Source organism: Raphanus sativus, chromosome 3, assembly GCF_000801105.2.
Source record: "Raphanus sativus cultivar WK10039 chromosome 3, ASM80110v3, whole genome shotgun sequence".
Taxonomy (NCBI): domain Eukaryota; kingdom Viridiplantae; phylum Streptophyta; class Magnoliopsida; order Brassicales; family Brassicaceae; genus Raphanus; species Raphanus sativus.
The window spans coordinates 8,298,678-8,314,381 of record NC_079513.1 but is presented as its reverse complement, the minus strand read 5'-3'; the positions used below and the strand labels follow the sequence as shown (position 1 = coordinate 8,314,381).

The window sequence follows — 15,704 nt, the reverse complement described above, 5'->3', positions numbered from 1 at the left end:
GTCTTGGACCTCAAAACTTGCAAAACAACCTTCCTTAAAGATCATTAGTAGCACCTGTGTTTCATGATGTAAAGACTTAAGCACTTGACCAGAAGTAATATAAAGGTTAGTCTTACTTACCTTGCCGGTCTGGTCCATTGCCTTTTGCATGTCATGAACCTCTTGTGAACTGAGTGGTGCTAAGCTATGCTTCTTGTTGTTGTGGCTTAAGCTGTAGATGTTGGTCCGGCCATGATGGATGGCCTCCTTATCAAATTGCCACGGCTTCCCTAAGAGTATATGGCCGGCTTGCATAGGGACTACATCACACTTCACCTGGTCGTGGTACTTACCAATACTAAAGGACACAAAAACTTGTTCGGATATTTTAAGCTCGGTCTCATCATTAAGCCACTTGAGCCTGTATGGTCGAGGGTGGGGCGTCTTGACCAAACCTAGCTTATCAACAAGATACTTGCTAGCCACATTAGTAAAAGAACCACCATCAATGATTAGGCTACATACATTTTGTTCCACGCTACATCTTGTGTGAAAGATGTTTTCTCTTTGGATGGTTTCCAGATCAAAGAGGGCACTGAGGGATCGTCTGGTCACAAGTAACTCTCCAGTCTCAGCGTAGTCTACTATCTCGTCACCAGATTCAACTGTCTCCAACTCGGCCTCATCTTGCGACTCGTACTCACCATCGGCCTTAAGAACCATAACACGCTTGTTTGGGCAGTCCCGGGCATAGTGTCCCTTTCCCTGAAACATAAAACAAGTTATGTCACGGGTTCTTTGAGATTGAGCTTGAACCTTTGATATATGGTGTTTTTCACATCAATGTATATATGTTTTCATTTGTTTCAAGTCACTAACTCGTGTCAGTCTAGTCCTTTTTGATCTTTTACAGGTCTGGAGTTGATAGAAGAGTGAAGAGAATGTGCATGAAGAGAAGATGTCTTTTTGGAGCAATCCTGCGGAGAACACTCAAGAGGAACAGTCCCGAGACTGTTCTCAAGCGGAACAAGCAGACGGAGTGATCCCGAGATTGTTCCCGACGAATATGGAAACTCCTATTTCGGGAATTAAAGCCCTGTTGCCTTAATCTCTATTCTACCTAATGGCACCTCCATATAAAAACACCATCTATCCTATTTTTATTTCTGACGCTAGTTTTTGCAAGACAAGTTTCATACTTTTGGATTCAAGCTTTTTGTAAGGGCGACGGCTCATCTCTTCCATAGAGAAGAACAACCTGAACCCTAGTTTTATTCTTCTTAATCTGATCATGAGTATTTCAGTTTCATCTGTTGTTCTTCACTGCATCATGACTGAGTAGTCGACTGTTGATCTAGGGTGATAGAGTGCATTCGCGACTGAGCATAGATAGGTTATCATTTAGTAAATCTTCATTCATTTATTGTTTCATGCCTGCGCTAAACTGATCATCTAGCGTTTGATCCTAAGTATATCTGTGCATCAAAAGTGTAATAGGTTGCTAGATCTTGTATGAATGAGCACTGCATCCTTAGCCACACGAAAGTAGATGTTAAGGTGCATTGTGAACAAATCGGAGTCAATCATTAAGGTTCACCATCAGATCTCAGACCAAGCGACATCTTAGGAGCTAGGTCTGATCGGTGAAAGGAATAACTACACGACAGTGTGTTGCTATAGCCTGTTCTCCGAGTTCTAGATAGAACTGCATCGAACCTGAATAGCTGCTCGGTCGTGATTGAGATCACTCGCATTCATCCTAAATTAACTCCTTTTAACTTTAATTCATCACTTGTGCTTTTTACTTGTTCTCTACGTCACTTTTAAAACCAAATCATTATCTTCTTCTTAGCTTGATTTTGGAACTCATAGAACTAGAGTGTAGACTGGTCCTCTGGATTTGAATCTCAATTACTACAATTGCAACTGTTAACTTGGCAGTAGCAAGGATTCATTTTTAGTGTATCAAGTTTTGGCGCCGTTGCCGGGGACCAGATTTTTTACCTCTAATTTTCGGTTTCATATCTAGTCTAAGATATCTAACTTGCTTTTATTTCTTTGTTTCAGCTGATGATCCAGGTGCATGACCAGTAAAAGCACTCGGAGCAACGCACAAGGACGATTGCATCAGCTTACCAACAAAGAACTAACAAGATTGGAACGACAGAACTGTCAACAGCCGATATCTACGAACACCAACATGGGTGACCACCCGGATGATCTCACTGCTGCGTTTGCACTCATGCAATAGAAGATGCAGCAGATGCAGCAAACAATCCAAGCGCAGCAAACTGCTGCCGAGCAAGCTGCTCTGAATGCTGCGAATCAGCAGAACCAACCGGAGGAGGTTGTTCCGATCGGCCAGAGAAATCTACTGCGTAATCTGCCTGTTACGCGATCTGCCATCAACCCTCCACCGTGCACTAGGCAAGACTTTGAGATCAAGCCAGCCTTGATAAGTCTGGTGCAAAGGAAGATCTTCAATGGACTTCCTGCTGAGATACCGATGGACCACATCGAGCACTTTGAGAAGATGTGTGGTTTCACTAAAACGAACGGAGTACCACATGATTTCATCAAGTGTACTCTGTTCCCTTTCTCGCTTGATGGGAAGGCTGCTCTCTGGCTAGATTCCCTACCTACTGGATCGCTCACCACTTGGGAACAAGTCCGATCTGCTTTCTTGAGTCACTTCTACACAAAATCAAAGACAACAGCTCTGAGACATAAGATCACGACCTTCAAGCAGCTAGCAGACGAGCCGTTCTGCGATGCATGGGAACGATTCAATGTCTACCGCAGAGAGTGCCCACATCACAGGTTTGAGGAAGACTACCTGCTGGGAGTGTTCTACAATGGAGTAGGCTGGAAATATAGGAACGCTTTGAACTCAGCCAGTAATGGAGATTTCATGACCCAGTCCACTCAAGGTGCCTTCGCATTGATTGAGAACATGGCCTCAAGCTCAGCTGATAATAACCGCGAGACTGATCGCACTCAGAAGGTGAACAGCGTTGATAACAGCAAGATTGATGAGCTATCTGCCAAGGTCGATCAGCTGATTAAGAGCAATCAGAACCAGGTCTTCATCATGGAAGAATCCCCTCAGGATAAAGCAACCGCGGAAGGCACATCGAAGGCAGATCAGTCGGCTGAGGATCAGCATGAAGTGAGCTATGTGAATGGGCAAGGATGGCAGTTCAAGAACTATCACCCGAACCCTAACGTGAGGAACAATCCTCACCTGTTCAACAACCCTAAACCAGACGGTAACCAAGAGAGCGCTCAAGGCAATCAGGGTCGGAACAGTGGATACCAAAGGCCGTATGGCAATCAGGGAAGAACCTTTGTCCTCAGCCCAGCTCAGAATGCCCAGTTCCACAGCCAGAAACAGCCGGTTAATCAGCAGGCTGCACAACCGGCTCAGACTGCTCCACATGATGATATGAAGAGCCTCGCGAATATGATGAGCCAACTGCTCCAAGGACAGCAGATCCAGGGAAAAGCACTGAACCAGGTCACAAACGACATCAACGCCAGGATGAATCATATGTCTAATGACCTGAGTGCCAAGTATGACAATGTCTCAAGCCATATGAGACAGATGGATATTCAGATTGCTCAGACTGCTGAGAGTGTGAAGAGACATCAAGGAACTCTCCCTGGAAAAACAGATAAGAACTCTAAGGAGTGCAATGCGGTATGTCTAAGGAGTGGAAAGCAACTGCCTGATCTGGACCCCAGGATATTCACATCTGCTGAGAAAGGAAAGCAGAAGGAGTCGGATCAACCGCCTGAAGATGTACCTACAGATGAGGAAGAGGCAGAACGACCTACTGAGACTGTTCCGACTGATGCAGAGCGACCCGTTGGGGTTGTTCTGCCGACTGCAGCACGTTCCCCTGCTCGTCTGTATGTACCAAAAGTACCCTACCCTATTCCGGCTAAGGTTACACGCAAGGATAAGAAGGAGATGAAGTGTAGGAAGATGCTGGAAGATCTAACTGTCAAACTCCCTCTGATTAGTGCGATCCAGATGATACCATCCATGCGTAGCTTTGTGAAGGGACTGATCTCTGGGAAGATATCTGATGACAGCGAGTTCATGATTGTCTCTAAGGAGTGCAATGCAGTGCTCCAGAACAAAAGGATCAAGAAACTGGGTGATCCGGGAAATTTTTTCCTCTCGGTTCAGATTGGGAGAACAGTCTTCTCATGCTCAGTGGTCGATCTAGGATCAAGCATAAACCTCATGCCCTATTATGTGGCTAAGCGCCTTGGATACACGGACTTCAAGCCTACCAGGATGTCCCTAATGTTTGCTGATCGATCTGTGAAATCTCCAGTTGGAATCCGTGAAGACCTTCAAGTTCTGGTTGGGAACACACTTGTCCCTGCCGATTTCGTTGTTCTGGAACTCGAGGAGGAGTAAAAGAATCCCCTGATCCTGGGCAGACCATTCCTATGCACTGTTGGTGCTATCATAGATGTCCGACAAGGAAAGATTGATCTCCATCTTGGAGATACTGTGATGAAGTTTGAGATGAATCAGATGCTCAAGAAACCGATGTTGGATGGACAAACCTTCACTGTCCAAGAAGAGGGTGATCCGCTAGAGCCGCATGAGGGAATGATTGAGGAGATTCTCACTGATGATCCTCTTTAACTCGCATTAGTCAGAGCTGAAGCCGAGCAGAGCTTAGAGAGTGTTGATGCTGATGGCTATGCCAAGATCCTGGATTCAGCCAGGAGCATTGAGAGGATGGTGGCGAATCTAAGTCTGGGGGAGAATAGCGAGACCAGCAAACCAGCTGGAACAACCGCGCCTCAGAACCCGTCTGTTCTGACAGCTCAGATCGATGACCTATGGAGTGAGCGGAAAGCTCCAAAGGTAGAGTTCAAATCCCTTCCAAAGGGACTCAGGTATGCATTTCTTGGACCCAATTCTACGTATCCTGTCATTATAAATGCTGACCTGAACAATGCCGAGACTGCTCTGCTTTTGTGTGAACTGAGGAAATATCGTAAGGCATTAGGTTATTCTCTAGCTGACATACCTGACATTTCACCTGATCTGTGCATGCATAGAATACACCTAGAAGATGAATCAGTGACTTTTGTAGAACATCAAAGGAGGTTAAACCCAAATCTAAAAGATGTTGTTAAGAAAGAGATAATGAAACTTCTAGAAGCTGGTGTGATCTATGCGATCTCTGATAGTAAGTGGATTAGTCATGTTCATGTAGTACCTAAGAAGGGTGGTGTGAGGGACTAAACTCACCTCCTGATTTTAGGTCATGTTAAGATCAAAATGGGAAGATAACGTGGGCTGAATCCCGTAAGAACTTTGTAGAATGAATGAATGATTTATTGATATTTTTGCAAGAATTGTTTACAAGAGATGTTTATAACGTTTACAAGGAAAGTAATGAATTTGAGAGCTATTGCTTATGAATAGTAAGAATGCAGATCCTTTGATCATTGTTTGATGTCTTCTTTAAATAGCCTCATGCCCCCTTTGGTCCCTACCAACTAGTTCCCGAGATCTCCACCGTGATTTGAGGGATTTGTAACTGCTCCCCTTTGACCGGGTCCTGCGCCTATTTATTTGTCCACGAGCTACCTCTTTGACCAGGTCCTGTTCTCCCGAACCAGTGTTATCAAGGGAAAAATCTAGACGTCCTCGAGGGAACGAGGGGTCGGTTATTCGATCTCGGAAGGTAACTCCCGAGCCCCGACGTTGCGGTGGTTGGGTTGTTGCGATTAGAGATCTAGTGATCTCTTCGAATCGTTGCTGCCGAGCGGCTAGCTGTTGCATGGTACGCTCGCTTTCCTGAGCTTTGTCTACCAACTGCATCATCGTGCGACGGATCTCAGAGAGCTGAGCCTCCGTTTGGTTCGGAGCAGGTTGATGCTGAGGGGTAACAAGGGCTGGGAGCCCTGGATCAATCCCACTGGAGGTTCTCGTGTTGGCTGCTCCAGCACTGTTCATCGAGATACTATTCATCGAGATACTGTTCATCGAGATACTGTTCATCGAGATACTGTTCTTCCAGTACTGTTCATCCGAGTACTGTTCATCGGGATACTGTTCATCGGGATACTGTTCATCGAGATACTGTTCATCGAGATAATGTTCATCGAGATACTGTTCTTCCAGTACTGGTCATCTGAGTGTTGTTCATCGGGATACTGTTCATCAGGATACTGTTCATCGTGACACTATTCAGTGGTTAGATGGATTTGTTGTCTGATCGACTGGATTCATCCTTAAGTTGGAGTAAGGGATTCAATTGTTTCTTCCCACAGACGGCGCCAATTGTGAGGGACTAAACTCACCTCCTGATTTTAGGTCAGGTTAAGATCAAAATGGGAAGATAACGTGGGCTGAATCCCGTAAGAACTTTGTAGAATGAATGAATGATTTATTGATATTTTTGCAAGAATTGTTTACAAGAGATGTTTATAACGTTTACAAGGAAAGTAATGAATTTGAGAGCTATTGCTTATGAATAGTAAGAATGCGGATCCTTTGAGCATTGTTTGATGTCTTCTTTAAATAGCTTCCGGCCCCCTTTGGTCGCTACCAACTGGTTCCCGAGATCTCTCCGTGATTTGAGAGATTTGTAACAGCTCCCCTTTGACCGGGTCCTGCGCCTATATATTTGTCCACGAGCTGCCTCTTTTCCTCGACCTCTCTAATGAACATCTTCAGCTCACAGCCTCCGGCTCTGTCTTAGCTGCTTCTGAGGATTTAATCCATGATGGGCCTATCACGGCCCGTTATCATTTCTTGTTGTTTATTACTAGCTAGAGGGTCATATTTGGGCCCAACAGGTGGGATCACTGTGATAACAAATGAAAAGAATGAATTGATCCCTACTAGAACAGTTACTGGTCATCGCATGTGCATTGATTTTCGTAAGGTGAATGCTGCGACTCGTAAGGATTACTTCCCACTTCCTTTTATTGATCAGATGCTTGAGAGATTGGCTAACCACCCTTACTATTGCTTTTTAGATGGTTGTTCAGGTTTCTTTCAGATTCCCATCCACCCAGACGATCAGGAGAAGACGACGTTCACATACCCATATGGAACATATGCATACAGGAGGATGCCCTTCGGCTTGTGCAATGCTCCAGCGACCTTCCAACGCTGCATGATGTCGATTTTTACTGATCTAATAGAAGACATAATGGAGGTTTTCATGGACGATTTCAGCGTCTATAGAAGCTCATTTCATGTCTGTTTGTCAAACTTGTGCAGGGTGCTGAAGCGATGCGAGGAGAAACATCTAGTGCTGAACTGGAAGAAATGCCACTTCATGGTCAGAGATGGGATTGTTATGGGACACAAGATATCAGAGAAAGGCATTGAGGTGGACAAGGCAAAGATAGAGGTCATGATGAGTCTGCAGCCACCAACTTCAGTGAAGGGAATAAGGAGTTTCTTGGGACACGCTGGTTTCTATAGGAGGTTCATCCAGGACTTCTCTAAGATCGCGAGATCACTCACTCGGTTGCTCTGCAAAGAAGCTCAATTCGCCTTTGACAGCGACTGCCTAGCCGCATTCCACACGATCAAGGGATCTCTAGTCAGTGCACCGGTTGTCCAACCTCCAGACTGGGATCTTCCTTTTGAGATCATGACAGATGCGAGTGATTTTGCAGTAGGAGCAGTCCTTGGACAGCGTAAAGACAAGAAGCTGCACGTGATATACTATGCGAGCAGAACTTTGGATGAGGCTCAGTGTCGATACGCAACCACAGAGAAGGAGCTCATTTCCATCGTGTTCGCTTTTGAGAAGTTCAGATCCTACCTAGTTGGATCAAAGGTGATCGTGCACACAGACCACACGGCTCTTAAGTACCTACTCACGAAGAAGGATGCTAAACCGCGGCTCTTAAGATGGATTCTCTTGCTCCAAGAGTTTGATCTAGAGATAAGAGACAAGAAAGGAGTTGACAATGGAGTGGCAGATCATCTCTCCAGGATGAAAGTCTCAGATGAGACAGTTCTTGACGAGGAACAACCGATGGAATACGTCAATGAGATTGGTCTGTGAAACATGGAACAGTCGTCACTTGTCAGCAAGGACTGTTCCCGCGTAGACGAAGCATTCGCTGCAGTGATCTAGAAGCAATATCCGAATCTTCCTTGGTTTGCTGAGATTGCCAACTTCCTGGCAGCTGAGAAGGAAGCTTTGAGGTTCACTGGGAATGAGAAGAGGAAATTTCTAAGGGAAGTAAGGCACTACTTCTGGGATGAGCCGTATCTGTATCGGCAAGGCAAGGATGTGATATTCAGAAGGTTTGTTCCAGAAGCTGATATTCCAGGGATCCTCCATCACTGTCATGGTTCCTCCTATGCTGGTCACTTTGCCACCTTCAAGACAGTTTCCAAGATTCTCCAAGCCGGTTTCTGGTGGCCCACTATGTTTAGGGATGCCCACGCTTTCATATCACGATGCAATTCAAGCCAACGGATGGGGAGTATAACCAAGAGAAACGAGATGCCTCAGAACTACATCTTGGAAGTTGAAGTGTTCGACTGCTGGGGATCGATTTCATGGGACCGTTCCCAGTCTCTCACAAGAACGAGTACATCTTGGTTGATGTTAACTATGTCTCCAAGTGGGTGGAAGCGATTGCTAGCCCAACCAATGATGCGCGAGTTGAAACCAAGATGTTCACCTCCATCATCTTTCCAAGATTTGGAGTGCCTAGAGTGGTTATAAGCGATGGTGAAACTCACTTCATCAATAAGTTGTTCCAAGGACTGCTGAGCAAGAATGACGTGAAACACAAGGATGCAACCGCCTATCATCCCAAACAAGTGGTCAAGTGGAAGTTTCCAACAGAGAGATCAGGAGCATCCTGCAGAAGACGGTTAACATCACCGTAAGGACTGGTCCCTCAAGCTTGACGATGCTCTCTGGGCGTACAGAACTGCCTACAATACCCCATTAGTGACCACTCCCTATCATCTGGTCTATGGCAAGGTGTGTCACCTACCTGTTGAGCTAGAGTACAAGGCGGCTTGGGCTGTCAAACTACTCAACTTCGACATCAAATCCGCCAAGGAGAGGCGAACCATTCAGATCCACGGGATAGAAGAGATCAGGCATCTGGCCTATGAGAGCTCTAAGATCTACAAGGAAAAGACCAAGGCATTCCATGACAAACTGATCATCAGCAGAAGCTTTGCTCCGAATTATCAGGTCTTACTCTTCATTCCAGGGTTAAGCTTTTCCCTGGAAAGCTTAAATCAAGGTGGTCTGGACCTTTCACCATCAAGGAGGTTCACCCGTATGGAGCTGTTGTGTTGCTGGATACAAGAGGTGGAGAATTTGTTGTTAATGGTCAGCGTCTCAAGCCATATCTTGCTGACACAACAATCGCTGAAGGTGTAGAGATACCCTTAAGCGATCCCCCTCAAGCCTAATCGGCTCATTGAAGTCAAACTAGTGACAGAAAACAAGCGCTTGGTGGGAGGCAACCCACTGGTGAGTGTAAATATTGCTGGTTTTTGTTTTTATCATTTTTAGGAACTAACTTGCAGGTTAAAAAATCAAGAAAATTCGAGACCTTCTCAGGAGAACACTCCAGCGGTTGTTCCGCCGATTGTTCCCAGGTAAGTTCTCGACCAAAAAAAATTAAAAAAGGGGAAGGGGAAGCGGTTAGGTTGGCCTATTTGAGGCCCACTCACTCCACTCCCCCACTATCTCTTTCTCTCTCGCCGCAAATCACCCCTCCCCTTTGATTCCATCTTCACGATTTTTGGTTCTTACCTCTTGGGTTCTCTAGAGATTGGTTTGTTTTGCAGGAATCACCTCTCCAATCAAGGTAATCACTCAAGATTTCTTCCTCTTTTGCGCATGCAAATCGCGAATTGGGAGTGTCTTCTCAGATCCTCTCTTCCTTTATGCCTTGCGATTTGGTCCTAGATTGTAGCTTTTGATTTAATACTTGCTACTAGGATTGAATTGATGATTGATTTCGAATGGGATAGGAACCGATTTGTTGAATGTGATTTTTGATGCTTGTGATTTGTGTTGTCAAGATTGGAGGTTTGTGTAGGTTGTTTAGAAATCGGTGGACTTGAGTAAAACTGAAATATTGGTTTGTTCCATCGTTTCTAGAACAACCGATGAACTGTGCTGATTCTAGGATATTGCTTTTGTTTTGCAGATGCCTCCACGCACGAGACACCCAAAAGCGATCAAGAGCACACCTCCTCCAGCCGCGAGAGCTCCGCCTGGTTACCCATGGCCAAACAAGAATAAGGGTGAACCGATCAACATCAATGACCCACTGCTCCTTTACTACAATGTGGATGGATGGGATAAGGAGTCAGCGGCGAGGTACAACTGGCTCCTCTTAGCGGAGATCTTGCCCACACGGTTCGCGTACCAGGAGACCCTAGCCATTCTCGGCCTTGACACTGAGGTGTTTGACACGCTGCAGGCTATGGGTCTTGCTCCTCTCTGTTTCCAAGCCCAGGTTCTCTACCCGGATTTGGTTAGGCAAGTGCTCTCGACATGCCATATCACTTACCAGAACCCCACTGCGCCTACTTACGAGAACTGCTCCTTCTCTTTCATGGCTGACGGCAAGTTCTGCTCCATCTCTCTCAACGATCTGAATGAGCTACTCGAGATTGCAGACACGCCTAGAGGGGTTTCAGTGGAGAAGAAGTTCAAACCGGCGGATATCTTTTGGGATCTCATTGCAACCGGCAAGTTCACCTCTCGCAAAGCTTACCAGTCGCAGATCCGAAACCCCACTCTGCTGATCGTTGCCAAGATCGTGTCAAACATCTTGTTCGCGAAGGAGTACACCTCGAAGATCACAAATGGAGAGCTCCAGGTCCTCTACACAGGGCTTGAGGATGAAGTGCGCAGAGACAAGCTGGTACCGATCGAGGAAGTCAAGACCAATCCAGGGTTCCACCTCATCTCCATATTCGCTGAGCGCAGAGACACCCTGATTAGAACCAATGACAATAAAGATCGTTGCGGCAGTCTGCTCACTCCCTTGTTCCAGCGCTTCAACATCAACCTCAGCTCCTACACGGTTGTTCCAGAGTATGAGTACATCGATACTCCTTACCTAATCGCGTGCCACATCTTGCGCGACGAGAACATTTACAAGTTCGCTGACAAGGAAGGGAACTCTCTGTACTGCAAGCTCCCTATACCTGGGTTCACAGACTTCTTGTGTTCCTTCCTGATGCGGAGCACCTCTGCGATGATCCCCGTGCGCCCCCAGCAAATGATGATGATGATATGGACGATGTGGAGCATGTGACTCCAGCGGCTGATGGTGAGTATGACCTGGAGGACTTCACTGATGTGACTGATGATCACGTCAACAGACGCTGGATGGTAGACTCCCAGAAGAAGAACAACAGCCTCTTGAAGAGGATACTCAAGGCGAGCACACACTGCAGAGCACGAGGCGCCCAAGCAAGGAACAAGCCGGAACATCCACTGGAGGAGAGAGACTTCCGAGGAACAGGAGGACAGCTGGTCACTCCGGTAGCGGCGATTCAGACTGAGTCCGAAAGGCCTATTTCTATCCCTTTGTCTTATCCATCTGAACTATTTATTTTTCATGTTATTTGCTTCTGTTTGGTGTGTTTCAGCTTCCTCTGATTTATTTTCACAACCAGAGATGGTGTGAACTAAGTCTGGGAGAGCAATTATATTATATTCGCTTGTGTGCTTTTCGAGTCAGTCCTTGTGTCATTTTAATGTCTTTATCGAGTCAGTTTTTAGGATCGAATCAGTCAAAACTATTGTGGGAATCATGACCTTATTTTGTGATGCTCTTTTAACCACCTCGTGGTTTAACCTTCTTATTCAGTGACCTTAGCAGTGATGAAAGACCCACACATGAACCTGGAACACCCTGACTTATCTCATTTGACACTCCATAAGTTCTATACCGATCAGGTTACACTGGGCAGACTTAACTCCACTTTATCTGAACTTAATCTGGACTTTAATTCTTCTTGTCATGGGCACTAGATCAGGCGAGAATGAGAACTACACTCAGGACTTCTTATCCGATTTTATCCCTCTTTCTGTTTCTGAGTGGCTAGCTCATCTTTAGCTAGTTCCCACCTTGAATCCTAACCTTTTGTTCCACCCTCATGCAATTGCTTTTCTAGTACTTTATGTGCAGATATGTGCAAAAAGGTCGGAGAGGAAAGGATCGACGCAGTTCTTACTCATCAATGCTCACACAGTGAAGGCGGAACAATCAGTGCAGACAAGAGAACAATCAATGAGAGCCTGTTCCGATACCAGAGAGAACAACAAAAGAAGGAAGTGGCTAGAACGAACCATGATGAATCACCAGTGGCATCATGTACATCACTTGTTACCTCCTTCCTCGTCACCCCAGCATCTTGTATTTCAGTATATATAAAAAAAAAGAGAAGAAAAGAAAAGAAAAGAAAAAGAAAGTTTTTGTTTTTGCTTTTGTTTACTGGTGACGAGAAGGGGAAGAATCCATGATGCATGCCACTGAGGAAGTTGAGAAAGTAATGGTACTTTCAGTGAAGTTTTCTGAAGGGAAGTTGAATCGCGCAGAGCAGTCCTATGATCGATCTATCAGAGAGCAGTCCGACTAGCAGAGATGAGTAAGGACTATGGACCTTAATGGAGCTGTCCTCTCACGACCATTTTGTGCGATATCCTGCATCCGCTCTTGGTAACCCCTAAACACTCTTGAACTCCACCATAAAAGTTAGCCTGTTCTATACCTAGCCCGTTCTCCCTGAGTAGAGCCTGTGACAAGAAGCTCACGCTGATCTTAATTGAACATAAGAAATTTTGTCTCGAAAGTATTGCCTTTTCAGGTTGAGATGTATAGTAAGGAGCAGATCTTCGAACAACGATCAGGGGTTCTCAGTAAGTGTGTGTGGTCCTAATCTATAGCTTGTATGGTTCAGAGATTTGTGGTAAGAGTATGGTGCTGAGAATAAGTGAGTTCCCACGCTTTATCCCTGTTCTTGGTACTTGCCTTGTTCGAGGACAAACAAGGATCTAAGTCTGGGGGAATTGATATATGGTGTTTTTCACATCAATGTATATATGTTTTCATTTGTTTCAAGTCACTAACTCGTGTCAGTCTAGTCCTTTTTGATCTTTTACAGGTCTGGAGTTGGTAGAAGAGTGAAGAGAAGGTGCATGAAGAGAAGATGTCTTTTTGGAGCAATCCTGCGGAGAACACTTAAGAAGAACAGTCCCGAGACTGTTCTCAAGCGGAACAAGCAAACAGAGTGATCCCGAGATTGTTCCCGACGAATATGGAAACACTTATTTCGGGAATTAAAGCTCTGTTGTCCTAATCTCTATTCTACCTAATGGCGCCTCCATATAAAAACACCATCTATACTATTTTTATTTCTGACGCTAGTTTTTGCAAGATAAGTTTCATACTTTTGGATTCAAGCTTTTTATAAGGGCGACGGCTCATCTCTTCCATAGAGAAGAACAACCTGAACCCTAGTTTTATTCTTCTTAATCTGATCATGAGTATTTCAGTTTCATCTGTTGTTCTTCACTGCATCATGATTGAGTAGTCGACTGTTGATCTAGGGTGATAGAGTGCATTCGTGACTGAGCATAGATAGGTTATCATTTAGTAAATTTTCATTCATTCATTGTTTCATGCCTGCGCTAAACTGATCATCTAGCGTTTGATCCTAAGTAAATCTGTGCATCAAAAGTGTAATAGGTTGCTAGATCTTGTATGAATGAGCACTGCATCCTTAGCCACACGAAAGTAGATGTTAATGTGCATTGTGAACAAATCGGAGTCAATCATTAAGGTTCACCATCAGATCTCAGACCAAGCGATATCTTAGGAGCTAGGTCTGATCGGTGAAAGGAATAACTACACGACAGTGTGTTGCTCTAGCATGTTCTCCGAGTTCTAGATAGAACTGCATCGAACCTGAATAGCTGCTCGGTCGTGATTGAGATCACTCGCATTCATCCTAGATTAGCTCCTTTTAACTTGAATTCATCACTTGTGCTTTTTACTTGTTCTCTACGTCACTTTTAAAACCAAATCATTATCTTCTTCTTAGCTTGATTTCGGAACTCATAGAACTAGAGTGTAGACTGGTCCTCTGGATTTGAATCTCAATTACTACAATTGCAACTGTTAACTTGGCAGTAGCAAGGATTCATTTTTAGTGTATCAACCTTACCTTGGTCTGATGAGCCGGCTTTAGATGGGTCGGTTTGGTTCTTCTTGAATCGGTTCTCCACCTCTATGAATTTGTTCTTCTCAACGCCTTTGGAACCGGATTGCGCCCATGGAGTCTTGCTCCTTGCAGTAGACGCATTCTTCCTTTTAATGTGCTGCTCGGCTTGGATAGCATAGTGGAGGAGGTCGTTCAAGTTGGCGTACGGCTGCCTCTCCACCTTGCAGGCGTTACGGTCTTGTAGACCTTCTAGGAATTGGGCCATCATCGTCTCATCTGGTTCCCGGGTCTTAAGCTTGTTCCTAAGAGCCTCAAACTCTTCAAAGTATTCCTACACGGACCTAATTCCCTAAGACAACTTACGAAAACGTTTTAGTAAGTCACGTTTGTAATAGGTCGAAACATACCTAGCGCGAAGCTTGGATCGCATCTCGTCCCATGTCTCAACTCTATAGACTCGGCCGGCCTCAGCAACTTCTCTGTCCCACCAGGTCAGAGCATTGTCAGTCAGTTGGGCCGCGGCTAGTGCAATCTTCTTGGCATCGGAATAACGGTAGTACTCAAAGATGTACTCCGTGCGCCTTTCCCATTCGATGTAAGCGTCCGGGTTAACCTTTCCAGCAAAGGTCGGTGGGGTAAGCTTGAGGTCCTTGCCTCCTTTGCTATGCAACGTCCTCGTCCCGGAACCTCCTTCGGATCGGACTCCCATCGCCTTGGATCCGATGGTCCCTCCGTCCACTTCGTCCAGCTCAGGCTGGTCGATGCGCCTCACGGTTGGGTGGTTCAGAATCCGAACTGTCCTCATCAGACCGGGAATCATAATCATCTTGGGCAGGTTGGTTCCTTCCCCTTGGTTGTGGACCATTGGGTTGGTTCCTTTCTTCCATTCGAGCCAGCTGCTCGGTAACAGTAGTAATAGCGGCCGTGAGCTGAGCATGGCCGGCTAGTAACTGAGCATTAATCTCAGCTTGGATTGGTGCACCATTTAGGTCTCACATATCTCCTGGAACTAAGAGAGAAAAGAAAGATCAAATGCAAAAGGATTTAGCAAAGTAAACAAGAAAGAGAGACTTAAAGAAAAGAAGGAACTAAACTTGAAATGGAAATTGAATCAAAACTAAATGCAAACAATGAATGGAAATCTTTTTTTTTTTGATTTGGGAAAATAAAATTCGAAAATTTAAAAAGGAAAGTAAGAATCTTTTTTTAAAAATAAATGATGATTGAAAAATGAAAATTAATGCAATGATCTAATTAAATGAAATGATAATCAAGAATGAATGCAAACCAATAATTCTAGATGATTTTATGCAATTGCAAACCGATTTAATGCAAATAATCAATTCAGTCTCCAATAATGGAAGGTAAAAATCGACCAAGAAGACAAACAGGTTGACTGACAGAATGGATGCACAAAAATGATCTAGCAAAATGCAGCAAGAACAATGATGAACAATCAAGAACACAATGCAACAATTGTTTTTTTGACTTTTCTGATGCA

At 44.9% G+C, this 15,704-nt stretch overlaps 1 non-coding gene across 1 annotated transcript; it reads right to left on the bottom strand.

Annotated features, from left to right (window-relative positions):
- Positions 1-2,695: 2,695 nt before the first annotated feature.
- LOC130510245 (small nucleolar RNA R71) lies at positions 2,696-2,802 on the bottom strand. The gene has a single exon (XR_008943923.1). It is a non-coding gene; the product is annotated as a small nucleolar RNA R71 (small nucleolar RNA).
- Positions 2,803-15,704: the final 12,902 nt, after the last annotated feature.